Raw genomic sequence first — 14,234 nt, forward strand, 5'->3', positions numbered from 1 at the left:
CGGGAAACCGCATACAGCCAAAAACAAAGCCGACCGGAGGCTGCGGTTCACTCTGGTCGGCTCATAGACATGCATTAAATACAGTTGCCGAATACGGCTGAGTGAGGGCGCCGCGATTAAGCCCCGCCCCCTCCTCCCAGCCGTATATGGGAACCGTATTTAACAAAACATGGTGTGAACCCAGCCTTACTGTTACAGCTGGTCACTGGCCTCAGTAGCCTCATACATATCCTACTGAGGCCATAGATGGCCATAAAAATTCTAACACTTAAATAAATAAATGAAAAAACTTCTGTTTGTTGAGCACAACTTTAAAGAACAAACCTCTAAATAAAATTATCATGTTCTTCTTTATCTGACTAACTGAACAAAGAAGAAACAAAAAGTTATTATAGCCAATGTATACAGTATGTATACAAGTGTATTATGTGCTCGGCAATAAAATTAATAAAGGGACTACAGTAAATAGGAGAAATCTTACCAAATAGGCAAAAGCAGACATGATAAAAAATGATTATGTATTTGGTACCATTATACAGCTACCACCAGTTATTTTCAGGGGTATATGAACCTTGATTCCGGGTAGAGTTTCAGGTTATGTAGAAATGTTGTTGAGTAATACATCAGAGGCCTTTTTAACCATGTAGCTGTCAGTCTCTTGTCATATGACTCTCAAGCCCTTTAAATAGCAGAAGTGAAGGGCCGTGACATCACAGTTATTTAGCAAAAATTGCAGAATTTCATGCAGAATGCCTTGGTGATACCTGTTTAGTACTGTACTGTAAGCCTTGCTTTTATGCAGCTGAGTACATTTTCGGAATTTACGTTGACAGAGTCTTTTAAAAATAAATCCTTTCAATTATACTTCAGTTCTAGGTATGGAGAGCTAACAAAAAAACACAATACACATGAATCTGTTTTTCAGTGTGATATGTTTTTGTATAAAATAACAAGCATTGTGGAGGGAAATTTTTTATATGTCTTTCTTTGTAACATACACCCAGTTAAAAGCTGTTAAAAGGGGTACTCCACTACTTTACAACATATCCCCTACATGCTCCATGCATTCTCTATGGTAGCATCGGAGATAAACACATTCTGTTCTCCAGTTTCTCCGGTGCTCACATAGACGGAAGAGACAGGGCCTCATTTTGGAGATCAGAGGGGGTCCCAGAGGTTGGACATCCTGCGATCAAACACGTATCCCCTATGGAGCTTATAGGGGTAAATTTAAAGGGGTACTGCCGTGGAACACTTTTTTAAAATCTACTGGTGCCAGAAAGTTAAACAGATTTGTAAATTACTTCTATTAAAAAATCTTAATCTTTCCAGTACTTTTTAGGGAACACAGAACTCTCTGCTGACATCATGACAACAGTGCTCTCTGCTGACATCTCTGTCCATTTTAGGAACTGTCTGGACAGTTCTTAAAATGGATGTCCCCAGAGAGCACTGTGGTCATGATGTCAGCAGAGAGCTCTGTGTTCCAAAAAGAAAACCATTTCCTCTGTAGTATTCAGCAGCTAATAAGTACTGGAAGGATTAGGATTTTTTAATAGAAGTAATTTAAAAATCTGTTTAACTTTCTGGCACCAGTTGATGTAAAAAAAAAAAAGTTTTCCACGGGAGTACCCCTTTAAGGGGCCTAATTTGCTAAGTTGAAACCGATCAGTATTTGTCTGGTTATTTTGGCGCAGAGTATCTGCGACATGTCTGCGCCAGTCTGCTACAGTGTGTGCCTGGAAAATCCGACAAACCCGACATTTCACTGTGAGAGGCCGAAAAAGAGGCATGATCTGTCGCAAAGGGCCATGGCCAACACAAATAGGGGCGTGGCTTCATAACCCGACCGATTTACTATTGAATTCACAGAAAATCCTGTGGATAAATGGCTGAAAATTTCAAACTAGAAAAAGCTGGTCAGAAAATGTTCCCGACTTTTCCCAATAGTAAATAGTCCCAAAGTAGTGGGGTACCCCTTTAATGGTACATTGAAATGTATGTATTTTGCTGTTGATTTTCTGCTACAGATTTTATCATTGACTTACCATTAGAAAATCTGCAGCAAACAATTTGCGATATATAAAATCTGCTGGAGAAAATCTGTAGCAAAATATACACATGTGAAAGTACCCCTAAGGGTGCGTTCACACGGACGGATTTGATTGTGACCTTGCAGCGTGTTTCCCGCCACAGACCCCATTGAAGTCAATGAGTAGAAAAATCAACAACTGAAAATATGCTGCTAAATACGGTGCTAATGCTGTACATGTGACCCTATCCTAATGGGGTTTCCTTGGACTTTTAAATGAACTATCATAGCATGACTTTTCCGAGTATTGTACGTCTGTATACACTTTCATTATTTATTTCCAGCCCTTCTTGTGTTCCCTGGGTCACATGACCGCTCTGTGGGTAATCTCTTTATTCCCTGTGATGTCACATTTGCTCTCCCTTCCTGTGTGTGTTTCTCCCGCGATATCTCATGAATTCATTGGGGTCTGAACAATCACACTCTGACATGTCAACAGCTTCTCTAAATGTCAGAGACACTTTTCGTATTTGAAGTTATATGAATGAGGCCCTTGGCACTTCTCTGAGTGTCTTGGTTAGGCCTCGTACTTTTAGGAAATTGAACAGAGTAGTAATATGTAAAAAAAAACAATTTTCCCGAGTACATGGAAAGTTAAGGTAAATGCTGTTTCCCAATAATAGTGGTTGAAAAGTGCTTCTGGATCTTCTATACGCTGTATACAGGGGCTCCTTTTAAGTTCACCAGAAGGTTCTCTTTAAATTTTTACTGTAGCATTAAGTGGGACAGCAATGCCGACTTTTCTCTGTTCGATTTCAGTTATATTTAGAATCCAGGTCACATTATAAGAGCTTCTGGTAACAGGATGTGTCGAAAATGGCTCCAAACCACAGTGTTTAATGCGCTTCACACATCAGCGCTCCTGTAATCTATGTGCTTAATATTTTAATGGGGACCTCTACCCTCCTCCTGGTTTCTATTTAATATGAACAGAACCTTAGTAATGTCCATCGTTCACATACAAGGCCAGAACTCCATGGAATTGGTCCTGAGAGCCATTACACTGGCATCTTACAAACTTGTTCGACAGATTCTCAGGCCATGGGCACAGATTAGACTCGAAATATCAAGCAGGCAAAACAGTCTTTTCATTGACATACAATAAGCCTCCATCTCCTGGAACAATGCCGCGTGATTAGAAACTACTCCAGAAATATCATTCTTCTTCTCCTTTGGCAACTCCTTAAGTGATGACTGTGCAGTGTCAGACACTTTGAAGCTTTCATCCATTCAGGATTCTCTGCACACAGCCTGAATCCAAGCCCCTCTGCAGCTGGGAACTCTTCAATCCGCTCATTTTATGAAGTCCAAAGATCAAATAGTTTTGCTGAATGTTTTCTCACCATCTGGATAATAAAAAAGAAAACAACTGTCATGTTAGATTCTGATACAGCATATCGAAAAAAAATAACTAAACTTCAACGGAATGGGTTCAAATCTGCTGGGATGTTGCAAGGGATACATGTAGCAGATTGCTGTGTATAATGACTACATGTATAATAAACATTTAAGTTTGACATTTAAAGGGGTACTCCCAGGGGTCAAGTCCTGGGGAAAAAAGTGTGGGAACTCACCCAAGATTTTCACTTAAGGGGGTACTCCGCCCCTCGACATCTTATCCCTTATCCAAAGGATAGGGGATAAGATGTCTGATCATGGGGACCCCCGCGTTCTCCCTGCTGCATCCGTTGTTCATTTAGAGTGTTGGGTGATGCGCCGAAGGCTTGTGACATCACGGCCACGGACCCTTAATGCAAGTCTATGGGATGGGGCATGATGGCCGTCACGCTGCCCTCCCATCGACTTGCATTAAGGGCATGGCAGTGACGTCAGGAGCCTCTGCCCCCCTTCGCCAGTCATTCAGCACTGAGCAAAGTTTGCTCTGTGCACCAAATGTCTGGGGTGCCGCAGCCGAGATCGCAGGGATCCCCAGTGGCGGGACCCCTGCGATCAGACATCTTATCCCCTATCATTTGGATAGGGGATAAGATGTCTAGGGGCAGAGTACCCTTTAAGGGCTGGTCCTGAAGGTGTCCTACTAATAGGAACTGCGTTCCTGCTGTAGAAAAAGTGCATAAACTCTGTTCCCATGAGTTCCTGCAGGACTTGAGCCCTGGGCACTCTGCTGAAAACATAGTACATAGTTAGTACGGTCGAAAAAAGACATATGTCCATCAAGTTCAACCAGGGAATTAAGGGGTAGGGGTGTGGCGCGATATTGGGGAAGGGATGAGATTTTATATTTCTTCATAAGCATTAATCTTATTTTGTTCCAGGAATGTATCTAATCCTGTTTTAAAGCTGTTAATTGTTCCTGCTGTGACCAGTTCCTGAGGTAGACCGTTCCATAAATTCACAGTCCTCACGGTAAAGAAGGCGTGTCGCCCCTTGAGACTAAACTTTTTTTTCTCCAGACGGAGGGAGTGCCCCCTCGTCCTTTGGGGGGGTTTAACCTGGAACAGTTTTTCTCCATATTTTTTGTATGGGCCATTAATATACTTATATACGTTTATCATATCCCCCCTTAAACGTCTCTTCTCAAGACTAAACAATTGTAACTCCTTTAATCGCTCCTCATAGCTAAGATGTTCCATGCCCCATATTAGTTTAGTCGCGCGTCTCTGCACCCTTTCCAACTCCGCAGTGTCCCTTTTATGGACAGGTGACCAAAACTGAACAGCATATTCCAGGTGAGGCCGTACCAATGCTTTATAAAGGGGGAGTATTATGTCCCTGTCCCTTGAGTCCATGCCTCTTTTGATACATGACAATATCCTGCCGGCTTTGGAAGCAGCAGCCTGACATTGCATGCTATTCTGTAGTCTGTGATCTACAAGTACACCCAGATCCTTCTCTACCAGTGACTCTGCCAGTTTAATCCCCCCTAAGACATACGATGCATGCAGGTTATTAGTACCCAGATGCATAACTTTACATTTATCCACATTGAACCTCATTTGCCAAGTGGATGCCCAGACACTTAGTCTATCCAAGTCATCTTGTAACTTATGCACATCCTCTATAGACTGTACCGTGCTACAAAGCTTGGTGTCATCTGCAAAGATAGAAACAGAGCTGTTAATACCATCCTCTATATCATTGATAAATAAATTAAACAACAGCGGTCCCAGTACTGAACCTTGGGGTACATCACTAATAACCGGGGACCAATCAGAGTACGAATCATTGACCACCACTCTCTGGGTACGATCCATGAGCCAGTGTTCAATCCAGTTACAAACTAAAATTTCCAAACCCAATGACCTTAACTTACCTGTCAGACGTCTATGAGGGACAGTATCAAATGCTTTAGCAAAATCCAGAAACACTATATCCACAGCCATTTCTCTGTCAAGGCTTCTACTCACCTCTTCATAAAAGCAAATTAGATTGGTTTGACAACTTCTATCCTTAGTAAACCCATGCTGGCTATCACTTATAATACAATTATCCCCTGTATTCCTGTATGTAATCCCTTATAAGTCCTTCAAACAATTTACCCACAATGCACGTTAAACTTACCGGTCTATAGTTTCCTGGGGAAGACCTAGAGCCCTTTTTGAAGATTGGCACCACATTCGCCTTGCGCCAATCCCTTGGCACAATACCAGACACCAGAGAATCTCTAAATATCATGAACAGGGGTACAGATATTACTGAACTTACCTCTCTAAGAACTCTTGGGTGTAGTCCATCCGGTCCTGGGGATTTGCTTACATTTATATCACTTAACTTACCTTGTACCATCTCTACATTAAGCCAGTTCAGTACATTACATGATGTGTTACCAGCACTGACCTGGCCAATGTCAGCTCCTTCTTCCATAGTGTATACTGAACTAAAGAACCCATTCAGTAGCTCCGCCTTCTCTTGATCGCCTGTGACAACCTCCCCATTATCATTATTAAGGGGTCCTACATGCTCTGTCCTTGGTTTTTTTGCATTTATATATCTAAAAAAATATTTAGGATTAGTTTTGCTTTCTTTGGCCACCTGTCTCTCATTTAGATTTTTTGCTGTTTTTATTACATTTTTACAGATTTTATTAAGCTCCTTGTACTGTTTAAATGTTATCGCTGACCCATCAGATTTGTATTTTTTGAAGGCTATTTTTTTGCTGTTTATTGCTCTTTTAACATCATGTGTCAGCCATGTAGGATTTAGTTTCAATCGTTTATATTTGTTCCCCTTTGGTATATATTTATCTGTATAGTTATTTAGAGTTAATTTAAAGATGTCCCATTTACCTTCTGTATCAGTATTTGAGAACACCTCCCCCCAGTCTATGTCCTGTAGTGCAGCCCTCAGCCCAGGGAAATTTGCCTTTTTAAAGTTATATGTTTTTGCCTTCCCCGCCTGTCTTTGTTTTCTACATTTTAAGTCAAAAGTAACTATATTGTGGTCGCTATTACCAAGGTTTTCCCGCACAGTTACATTACCAACCAGCTCTGCGTTGTTGGAAATGATCAGATCCAACAAGGCATCACTTCTTGTTGGGTCCTCCACAAACTGGCCCATAAAATTATCCTGCAATAAATTTAGGAATTGTCGCCCCTTTGTAGTTTTAGCCAACCCCGGACCCCAATCTATATCTGGATAGTTAAAATCTCCCATTATTACCACTGTACCTGCCCGGGCGGCCCTCTCTATTTGTTTATGAAGCCGAACTTCTATCTCTTCAGTGATATTAGGGGGTCTGTAGATTACCCCAAATATTATTTTTTCAGTATTTCCCTCCTTTTGTAATTCTACCCACAATGATTCCACATCCTCAGAATCATCACACACTATGGCATCGTTCACACTGACTTTCATACCACTTCTTACATACAGACAGACTCCACCACCTTTTCTGTTCATTCTATCCTTGCGAAACAATGTAAACCCCTGCAGATTGACAGCCCAGTCATGCGAGGAGTCCAGCCATGTCTCAGTGACCCCAACTATATCAATATGTTCCTCCAGTATCAAGGCCTCAAGCTCCCCCATTTTATTTGCTAGGCTTCTGGCATTTGTGAACATACACTTTACATTTCCATCCTTTATGTTATTGGGGTTAATGGGATTCAAGGGTGTAAGTTTTATTTTCCTATGAAGCCTATTCCTATTAACTATTCTAACCCCTCCCTCCGCTCCACCCCCAGGTACATGTATAATTCCCACCTCTCTATCTACACTATCTTCCCCCTCTTTGCTGTAGGTTCCCTCCCCCCAAGTCCCTAGTTTAAACACTCCTCCACCCTTCTAGCCATCTTCTCCCCAAGCAAAGCTGCACCCTCCCCATTGAGGTGCAGCCCGTCCCTACGGTAGAGCCGGTAACCGACAGCGAAGTCAGCCCAGTTCTCCATGAACCCAAACCCTTCCTTCCTACACCAGCTTCTGAGCCACTTGTTTACCTCCCTGATCTCCCGCTGCCTCTCTGGTGCGGCTCGTGGTACTGGTAGTATTTCAGAAAAGACTACCTTGGAGGTCCTTGCCTTAAGCTTGCGGCCTAAGTCCCTGAAATCATTTTTAAGGACACTCCACCTACCTCTTACTTTGTCATTGGTGCCAATATGTACCATGACTGCTGGGTCCTCTCCAGCCCCGCCCAACAACCTGTCAACCCGATCCGCGATGTGCCGAACTCGTGCGCCAGGCAGACAGCACACTGTTCGGCGATCCCGGTCTTTGTGACAGATTGCCCTGTCTGTCCCCCTAATAATTGAGTCCCCCACCACTAGTACCTGTCTGGCCTGCCCTGTACTCCTCCCTCCCTCCTTACTGGAGCAGACACCCCCCTGGCGGTCAGAGGCGGTATCCTGCTGCAGTTCTGCTAGCTCTGTAATGGCATCCCCCTCATCTGCCAAGCGGGCAAACTTGTTGGGGTGTGCCAGTTCAGGACTAGCCTCCCTGACACTTTTTCCCCTACCCCTCTTTCTAACTGTAACCCAGCTAACTGCCTGACTGTCCTGCAACTCCGTCCCACTGTCCTCCCCCACCTCTATTCCCGAGAGTGCCTGCTCAGTGAGCAGGAGACTCCTCTCCATGTTGTTAATGCTTCTCATTGTTGCCAGTCGCCCCTCTAGATGCAGGATCTGGGCTTCCAAACGGACAACTAGCACACATCTCGCACAACAATATGCACCCTCAAACTGTTGTTCAAGGATTGCATACATTGAACAGGATGTACATTGGACTGCATTTTCCAACATGGAGGCCATCTAATTATGGGGATTTCACAAAAAAAACAGACAGTCAAAATGACACTTAAAATTTTTTGTAGACCTTGTGGGTTCAAAAATGAAAACTCACAGCGATCTCAACCTCCTGCTTTCAAACTCCAGTTTTTGAAACTCCTCTTTCACGCCCCCTCTTACACAGCAACACTCAAAAAGAGCAAGCTCTCAATAAGAGTCCCAAGCTAAGATTTATACACCTGTGCCCAATCTACTCCTCCTCCCCCTAGAGGTGGAACAGAGAAAAAAAAAAAAAAAAAAAGGGTGTTTAAACTCTAACAGTTATCCCACTATGTGCAAAAGAGAAAAACTTACCCAAAATAAGAATGTGGGCTATAGGCAGTCGCACCCACTCCACAGATTCACTCCGCACAACAGATAATCACAGTTTTTGAAACTCCTCTTTCACGCCCCCTCTTACACAGCAACACTCAAAAAGAGCATCTTATCATCTCCCTTTGGATAGGGCATACGATGTTGGGGCCAGTGGCGACGTCTGGAACACGGAAGCTTGGAGCTTCCGCGTTCATGACGTCACATCACGCCACCTCCATTCATGTCTATGGAAGGGGGCATGCCGGCTAGTACGAAGCCATCATACCTCCTCCCATAAACTTGAATGGAGGGGGCGTGGTAGCTGTGTTTGCCAGTCATCGTGCACGGAGCGGAGTTCGCTCCATGCACTGAATGACAGGGTTGCCGCAGCGAAGATCACTGGGGACCCCCGTGATTAGACCTCTTATCCCCTATCCTTTGGATAGGGAATAAGATGTTTTCAGTGGAGTACCCCTTTAAGCTAATGTAAAGTACAGTCTTGGAACCATAACACTACGGTAGCAAGCAGAAAATACATATCAAACATGACTGGCAGCATATCATAATAGCCTGAGTCAGCAGAATCAAAGAAACTCTGTTATTTGCCATACTACCCATTCAACTTCTGAGCTATACAGTAGGACTAGGGGAGTAATGTGAGTAAGGGAGTAAATTGATGTGAGCATGTGAGTAACATTTTCTGCACATTTTGCATTTTGTGCACTGATATTCATGCAAAATGTGGACACATTTTATTTAAGGTTACTGCAGATTGGGCGTAAAGTAAAATATGCATCAAATCTTATGCTGTGTGAACCCAGCCTAAGGGTCAGACATTAATTGTAAAGGAAGCTACCTCTAGTAGATGACACTGTAAGCCAAGTTCTTTACCTTCTGGAAATGTGAACTATACAGTACATAGCCTTCGTATTGAGCCCAGAGAAGGCGCCACTGTACAATTTTATAAAGAGACATGGGGGAGATTTATCAAAACTTGTGTAAAGGAAGAGTGGTGCAGTTTCCTGTAGCAGCCAATCAGATTGCTTTTTGTCATTTCTCACAGGCCTCTTTAACCCCTTAAGGACCAGGCCATTTTACACCTTAAGGACCAGAGCGTTTTTTGCAAATCTGACCACTGTCACTTTAAACATTAATAACTCTGGGATGCTTTTAGTTATCATTCTGATTCCGAGATTGTTTTTTCGTGACATATTCTACTTTACATAGTGGTAAAATTTTGTGGTTACTTGCATCCTTTCTTGGTGAAAAATCCCCAAATTTGATGAAAAAAATGAAAATTTAGAATTTTGCTAACTTTGAAGCTCTCTGCTTGTAAGGAAAATGGATATTCAAAATCATTTTTTGGGGTTCACATATACAATATGTCTACTTTATGTTTGCATCATAAAATTTATGAGTTTTTACTTTTGGAAGACACCAGAGGGCTTCAAAGTTCAGCAGCAATTTGGAAATTTTTCACAAAATTTTCAAACTCACTATTTTTCAGGGACCAGTTCAGTTTTGAAGTGGATTTGAAGGGTCTTCATATTAGAAATACCCCATAAATGACCCCATTATTTAAAGTATTCAAAATAACATTCAGTAAGTGTATTAACCCTTTAGGTGTTTCACAGGAATAGCAGCAAAGTGAAGGAGAAAATCCAAAATCTTCATTTTTTACATTCGCATGTTCTTGTAGATCCAATTTTTGAATTTTTGCAAAGGGTAAAAAGGAGAAAATTTTTACTTGTATTTGAAACCCAATTTCTCTCGAGTAAGCACATACCTCATATGTCTATGTTAATTGTTTGGCGGGCACAGTAGAGGGCTCAGAAGGGAAGGAGCGACAAATGGTTTTTGGGGGGCATGTCACCTTTAGGAAGCCCCTATGGTGCCAGGACAGCAAAAAAAAAACACATGGCATACCATTTTGGAAACTAGACGCCTCAGGGAACGTAACAAGGGGTAATGTGAACCTTAATACCCTACAGGTGTTTCACGACTTTTGCATATGTGAAAAAAAAAAATTTTTTTTAATCTAAAATGCTTGGTTTCCCAAAATGTTAACATTTTTAAAAAGGGTAATAGCAGAAAATACCCCCCAAAATTTGAAGCCCAATTTCTCCCGATTCAGAAAACACCCCATATGGGGGTGAAAAGTGCTCTGCTGGCGCACTACAGGTCTCAGAAGAGAAGGAGTCACATTTGGCTTTTTGAAAGCGAATTTTGCTCTGGGGGCATGCCGCATTTAGGAAGCCCCTATGGTGCCAGAACAGCAAAAAAAAAAAACACATGGCATACCATTTTGGAAACTAGACCCCTCGGGGAACGTAACAAGGGGTAATGTGAACCTTTATACCCCACAGGTGTTTCACGACTTTTGTATATGTAAAAAAAAAAAATGTACAATTTTAAAAAGGGTTATAGCAGAAAATACCCCCCAAAATTTGTAACACAATTTCTCCCGAGTACGGCGATACCCCATATGTGACCCTAAACTGTTGCCTTGAAATACGACAGGGCTCCAAAGTGAGAGCGCCATGCGCATTTGAGGCCTAAATTAGGGACTTGCATAGGGGTGGACATAGGGGTATTCTACGCCAGTGATTCCCAAACAGGGTGCCTCCAGCTGTTGTAAAACTCCCAGCATGCCTGGACAGTCAGTGGCTATCTGGCAATACTGGGAGTAGTTGTTTTGCAACAGCTGGAGGCTCCGTTTTGGAAACAGTGGCGTACCAGACGTTTTTCATTTTTATTGGGGAGGGGAGGGGGGCTGTGTAGGGGTATGTGTATATATAGTGTTTTTTGCTTTTTATTTTATTTTTTGTTAGTGTAGTGTAGTGTTTTTAGGGTACAGTCGCACGGGCGGGGGTTCACAGTAGTTTCTCGCTGGCAGCTTGAGCTGCGGCAGAAAATTTGCCGCAGCTCAAACTTGCAGCCGGATACTTACTGTAGACCTCCGCCCATGTGAGTGTACCCTGTACATTCACATTGGGGGGGGGGGGGGAGGGGGGGGAATCCAGCTGTTGTAAAACTACAACTCCCAGCATGTACGGTCTATCAGTGCATGCTGGGAGTTGTAGTTTTGCAACCGCTGGAGGCTCCGTTTTGGAAACAGTGGTGTACCAGACGTTTTTCATTTTTATTGAGGAGGGGAGGGGGGCTGTGTAGGGGTATGTGTATATGTAGTGTTTTTTACTTTTTATTTTATTTTTTGTTAGTGTAGTGTAGTGTTTTTAGGGTACAGTCACACGGGCGGGGGTTCACAGTAGTTTCTCGCTGGCAGTTTGAGCTGCGGCAGAAAATGTGCCGCAGCTCAAACTTGCAGCCGGATACTTACTGTAAACCTCCACCCATGTGAGTGTACCCTGTACGTTCACATTGGGGGGGAGAAACATCCAGCTGTTTTAAAACTACAACTCCCAGCATGTACGGTCTATCAGTGCATGCTGGGAGTTGTAGTTTTGCAACAGCTGGAGGCACACTGGTTGTGAAACACCGAGTTTGGTAACAAACTCAGTGGTTTGCAACCAGTGTGCCTTCAGCTGTTGCAAAAGCTACAACCCCCAGCTTGTACGGACAGCAGAAGGGCATGCTGGGTCTTGTAGTTATGCAACAGCCGGAGGCATACTACTTTGGCTGGGGATGCTGGGGATTGTAGTTATGCAACAGCTGGAGACACACTGGTTTGCTACTTAACTCAGTGTGCCTTCAGCTGTTGCAAAACTACAACTCTCAGCAATCACCGACAGCCAACGGGCATGCTGGGAGTTGTAGTTATGCAACCAGCAGATGCACCACTACAACTCCCAGCATGCACTTTAGCTGATTGTGCAAGCTGGGAGTTGTAGTTATACAACAGCTGAAGGTACACTTTTCCATAGAAAAAATGTGCCTCCAGCTGTTGCAAAACATAAGGGAATGCTGGGAGTTGTGGTGGTCTGCCTCCTGCTGTTGCATAACTACAGCTCCCAGCATGCCCTTTTTGCATGCTGGGAGCTGTTGCTAAGCAACAGCAGGAGGCTGTCACTCACCTCCAACTGCAGATCCACGCCGCCGCCGTCGCTCCTGGGGCCCCGATCCCAACATTGACGCCGGGGTCGGGGTCCCCAGCTCCCAGGGTCTTCTTCCCGCACCCGCTCACGTCCTCCGGAAGAGGGGCGGAGCGGGTTGCGGGATTGACTGCCGCAGCAGGCGCCCTGATTGGTCGTCCGGGAAACCGGCCGACGAATCAGGGCGATCGTGAGGTGGCACCAGTGCCACCTCACCCCTGCTGGCTCTGGCTGTTCCAGCCAGTAATTCCGGGTCACCGGGTCACTGGAGACCCGATTGACCCGGAATGCGCCGCAGATCGCTGGACTGAATTGTCCAGTGATCTGTGGCCATCGCCGACATGGGGGGACATAATGACGCCCCTGGTCGATATGCCGGGATGCCTGCTGAAGGATTTCAGCAGGCATCCGGCTCCGCTCCAGCTAGCGTCTGGGGCCGGAAATGCGCAGGGCGTATCCATACGCCCGGTGTCCTTAAGGACTTGGAAACGGGGGCGTATGGATACGCCCTGTGTCCTTAAGGGGTTAAAAATGAAAGAAGCGATCTGATTGGTTGCTATAGGCAACTGCACTACTCTTCCTTTACAAAGGTTTAATAAATCTGCCTCATGGATTTTTCCTTCATAGAGAATCCAACAGAAAATAAATTGTGTCCATTGAATCTATATTACAGGAATATGTTAAATGTTTATTTTTTTATATATATATAACATTATGCAACATATTTATTAAAATGTTGCACATGAGTTGTTAATTTTTTCACAAATAGTGCAGCACACCTTGCCATCAGAACATTACAATGTATAATGTAGAGTCTTATGTAATGGGTTGTTGTAGCACAAAATGTTGCAACCTTTTAAAAAGCCTCAAATGTCAAATAAGGCAGGAACAGTCCCTTTGTGATCTGCCATACAAGATACTTGCACACTACCTTGCTGTGAGGCCTAATAAAGTAAAATGCTTTTATCCAGCATCTTCAGTGGGAGTGACAAATGTCATTATTATTTAGTAATATTTGTAATATACAGGGTGGGCCATTTATATGGATACACCTTAATAAAATGGGAATGGTTGGTGATATTAAATTCCTGTTTGTGGCACATTAGTAAATGTGAGGGGGGGGGGGTACTTTTCAAGATGGATGGTGACCATGGCAGCCATTTTGAAGTCAGCCATTTTGAATCCAACTTTTGTTTTTTCAATAGGAAGAGGGTCATGTGACACATCAAACTTATTAGGAATTTCACAAGAACTTTATTATTTCATGAGTTATTTACAAGTTTCTGACCACTTATAAAATGTGTTCAATGTGCTGCCCATTGTGTTGGATTGTCAATGCAACCCTCTTCTCCCACTCTTCACACACTGATAGCAACACCGCAGGAGAAATGCTAGCACAGGCTTCCAGTATCCGTAGTTTCAGGTGCTGTACATTTCGTATCTTCACAGCATAGACAATTGCCTTCAGATGACCCCAAAGATAAAAGTCTAAGGGGGTCAGATTGGAAGACCTTGGGGGCTATTCAACTGGCCCACCATGACCAATCCACTTTCCAG

General features: G+C 43.5%; 1 protein-coding gene across 2 annotated transcripts in view; it reads left to right on the plus strand.

Annotated features, from left to right (window-relative positions):
* Positions 1-14,234, plus strand: part of FGF12 (fibroblast growth factor 12) — a 513,249-nt gene that overhangs the window by 238,776 nt on the left and 260,239 nt on the right. The gene's annotated exons all lie outside the window — the stretch shown is intronic.

Source organism: Hyla sarda, chromosome 3 (assembly GCF_029499605.1).
Source record: "Hyla sarda isolate aHylSar1 chromosome 3, aHylSar1.hap1, whole genome shotgun sequence".
In the NCBI taxonomy this organism is placed as follows: domain Eukaryota; kingdom Metazoa; phylum Chordata; class Amphibia; order Anura; family Hylidae; genus Hyla; species Hyla sarda.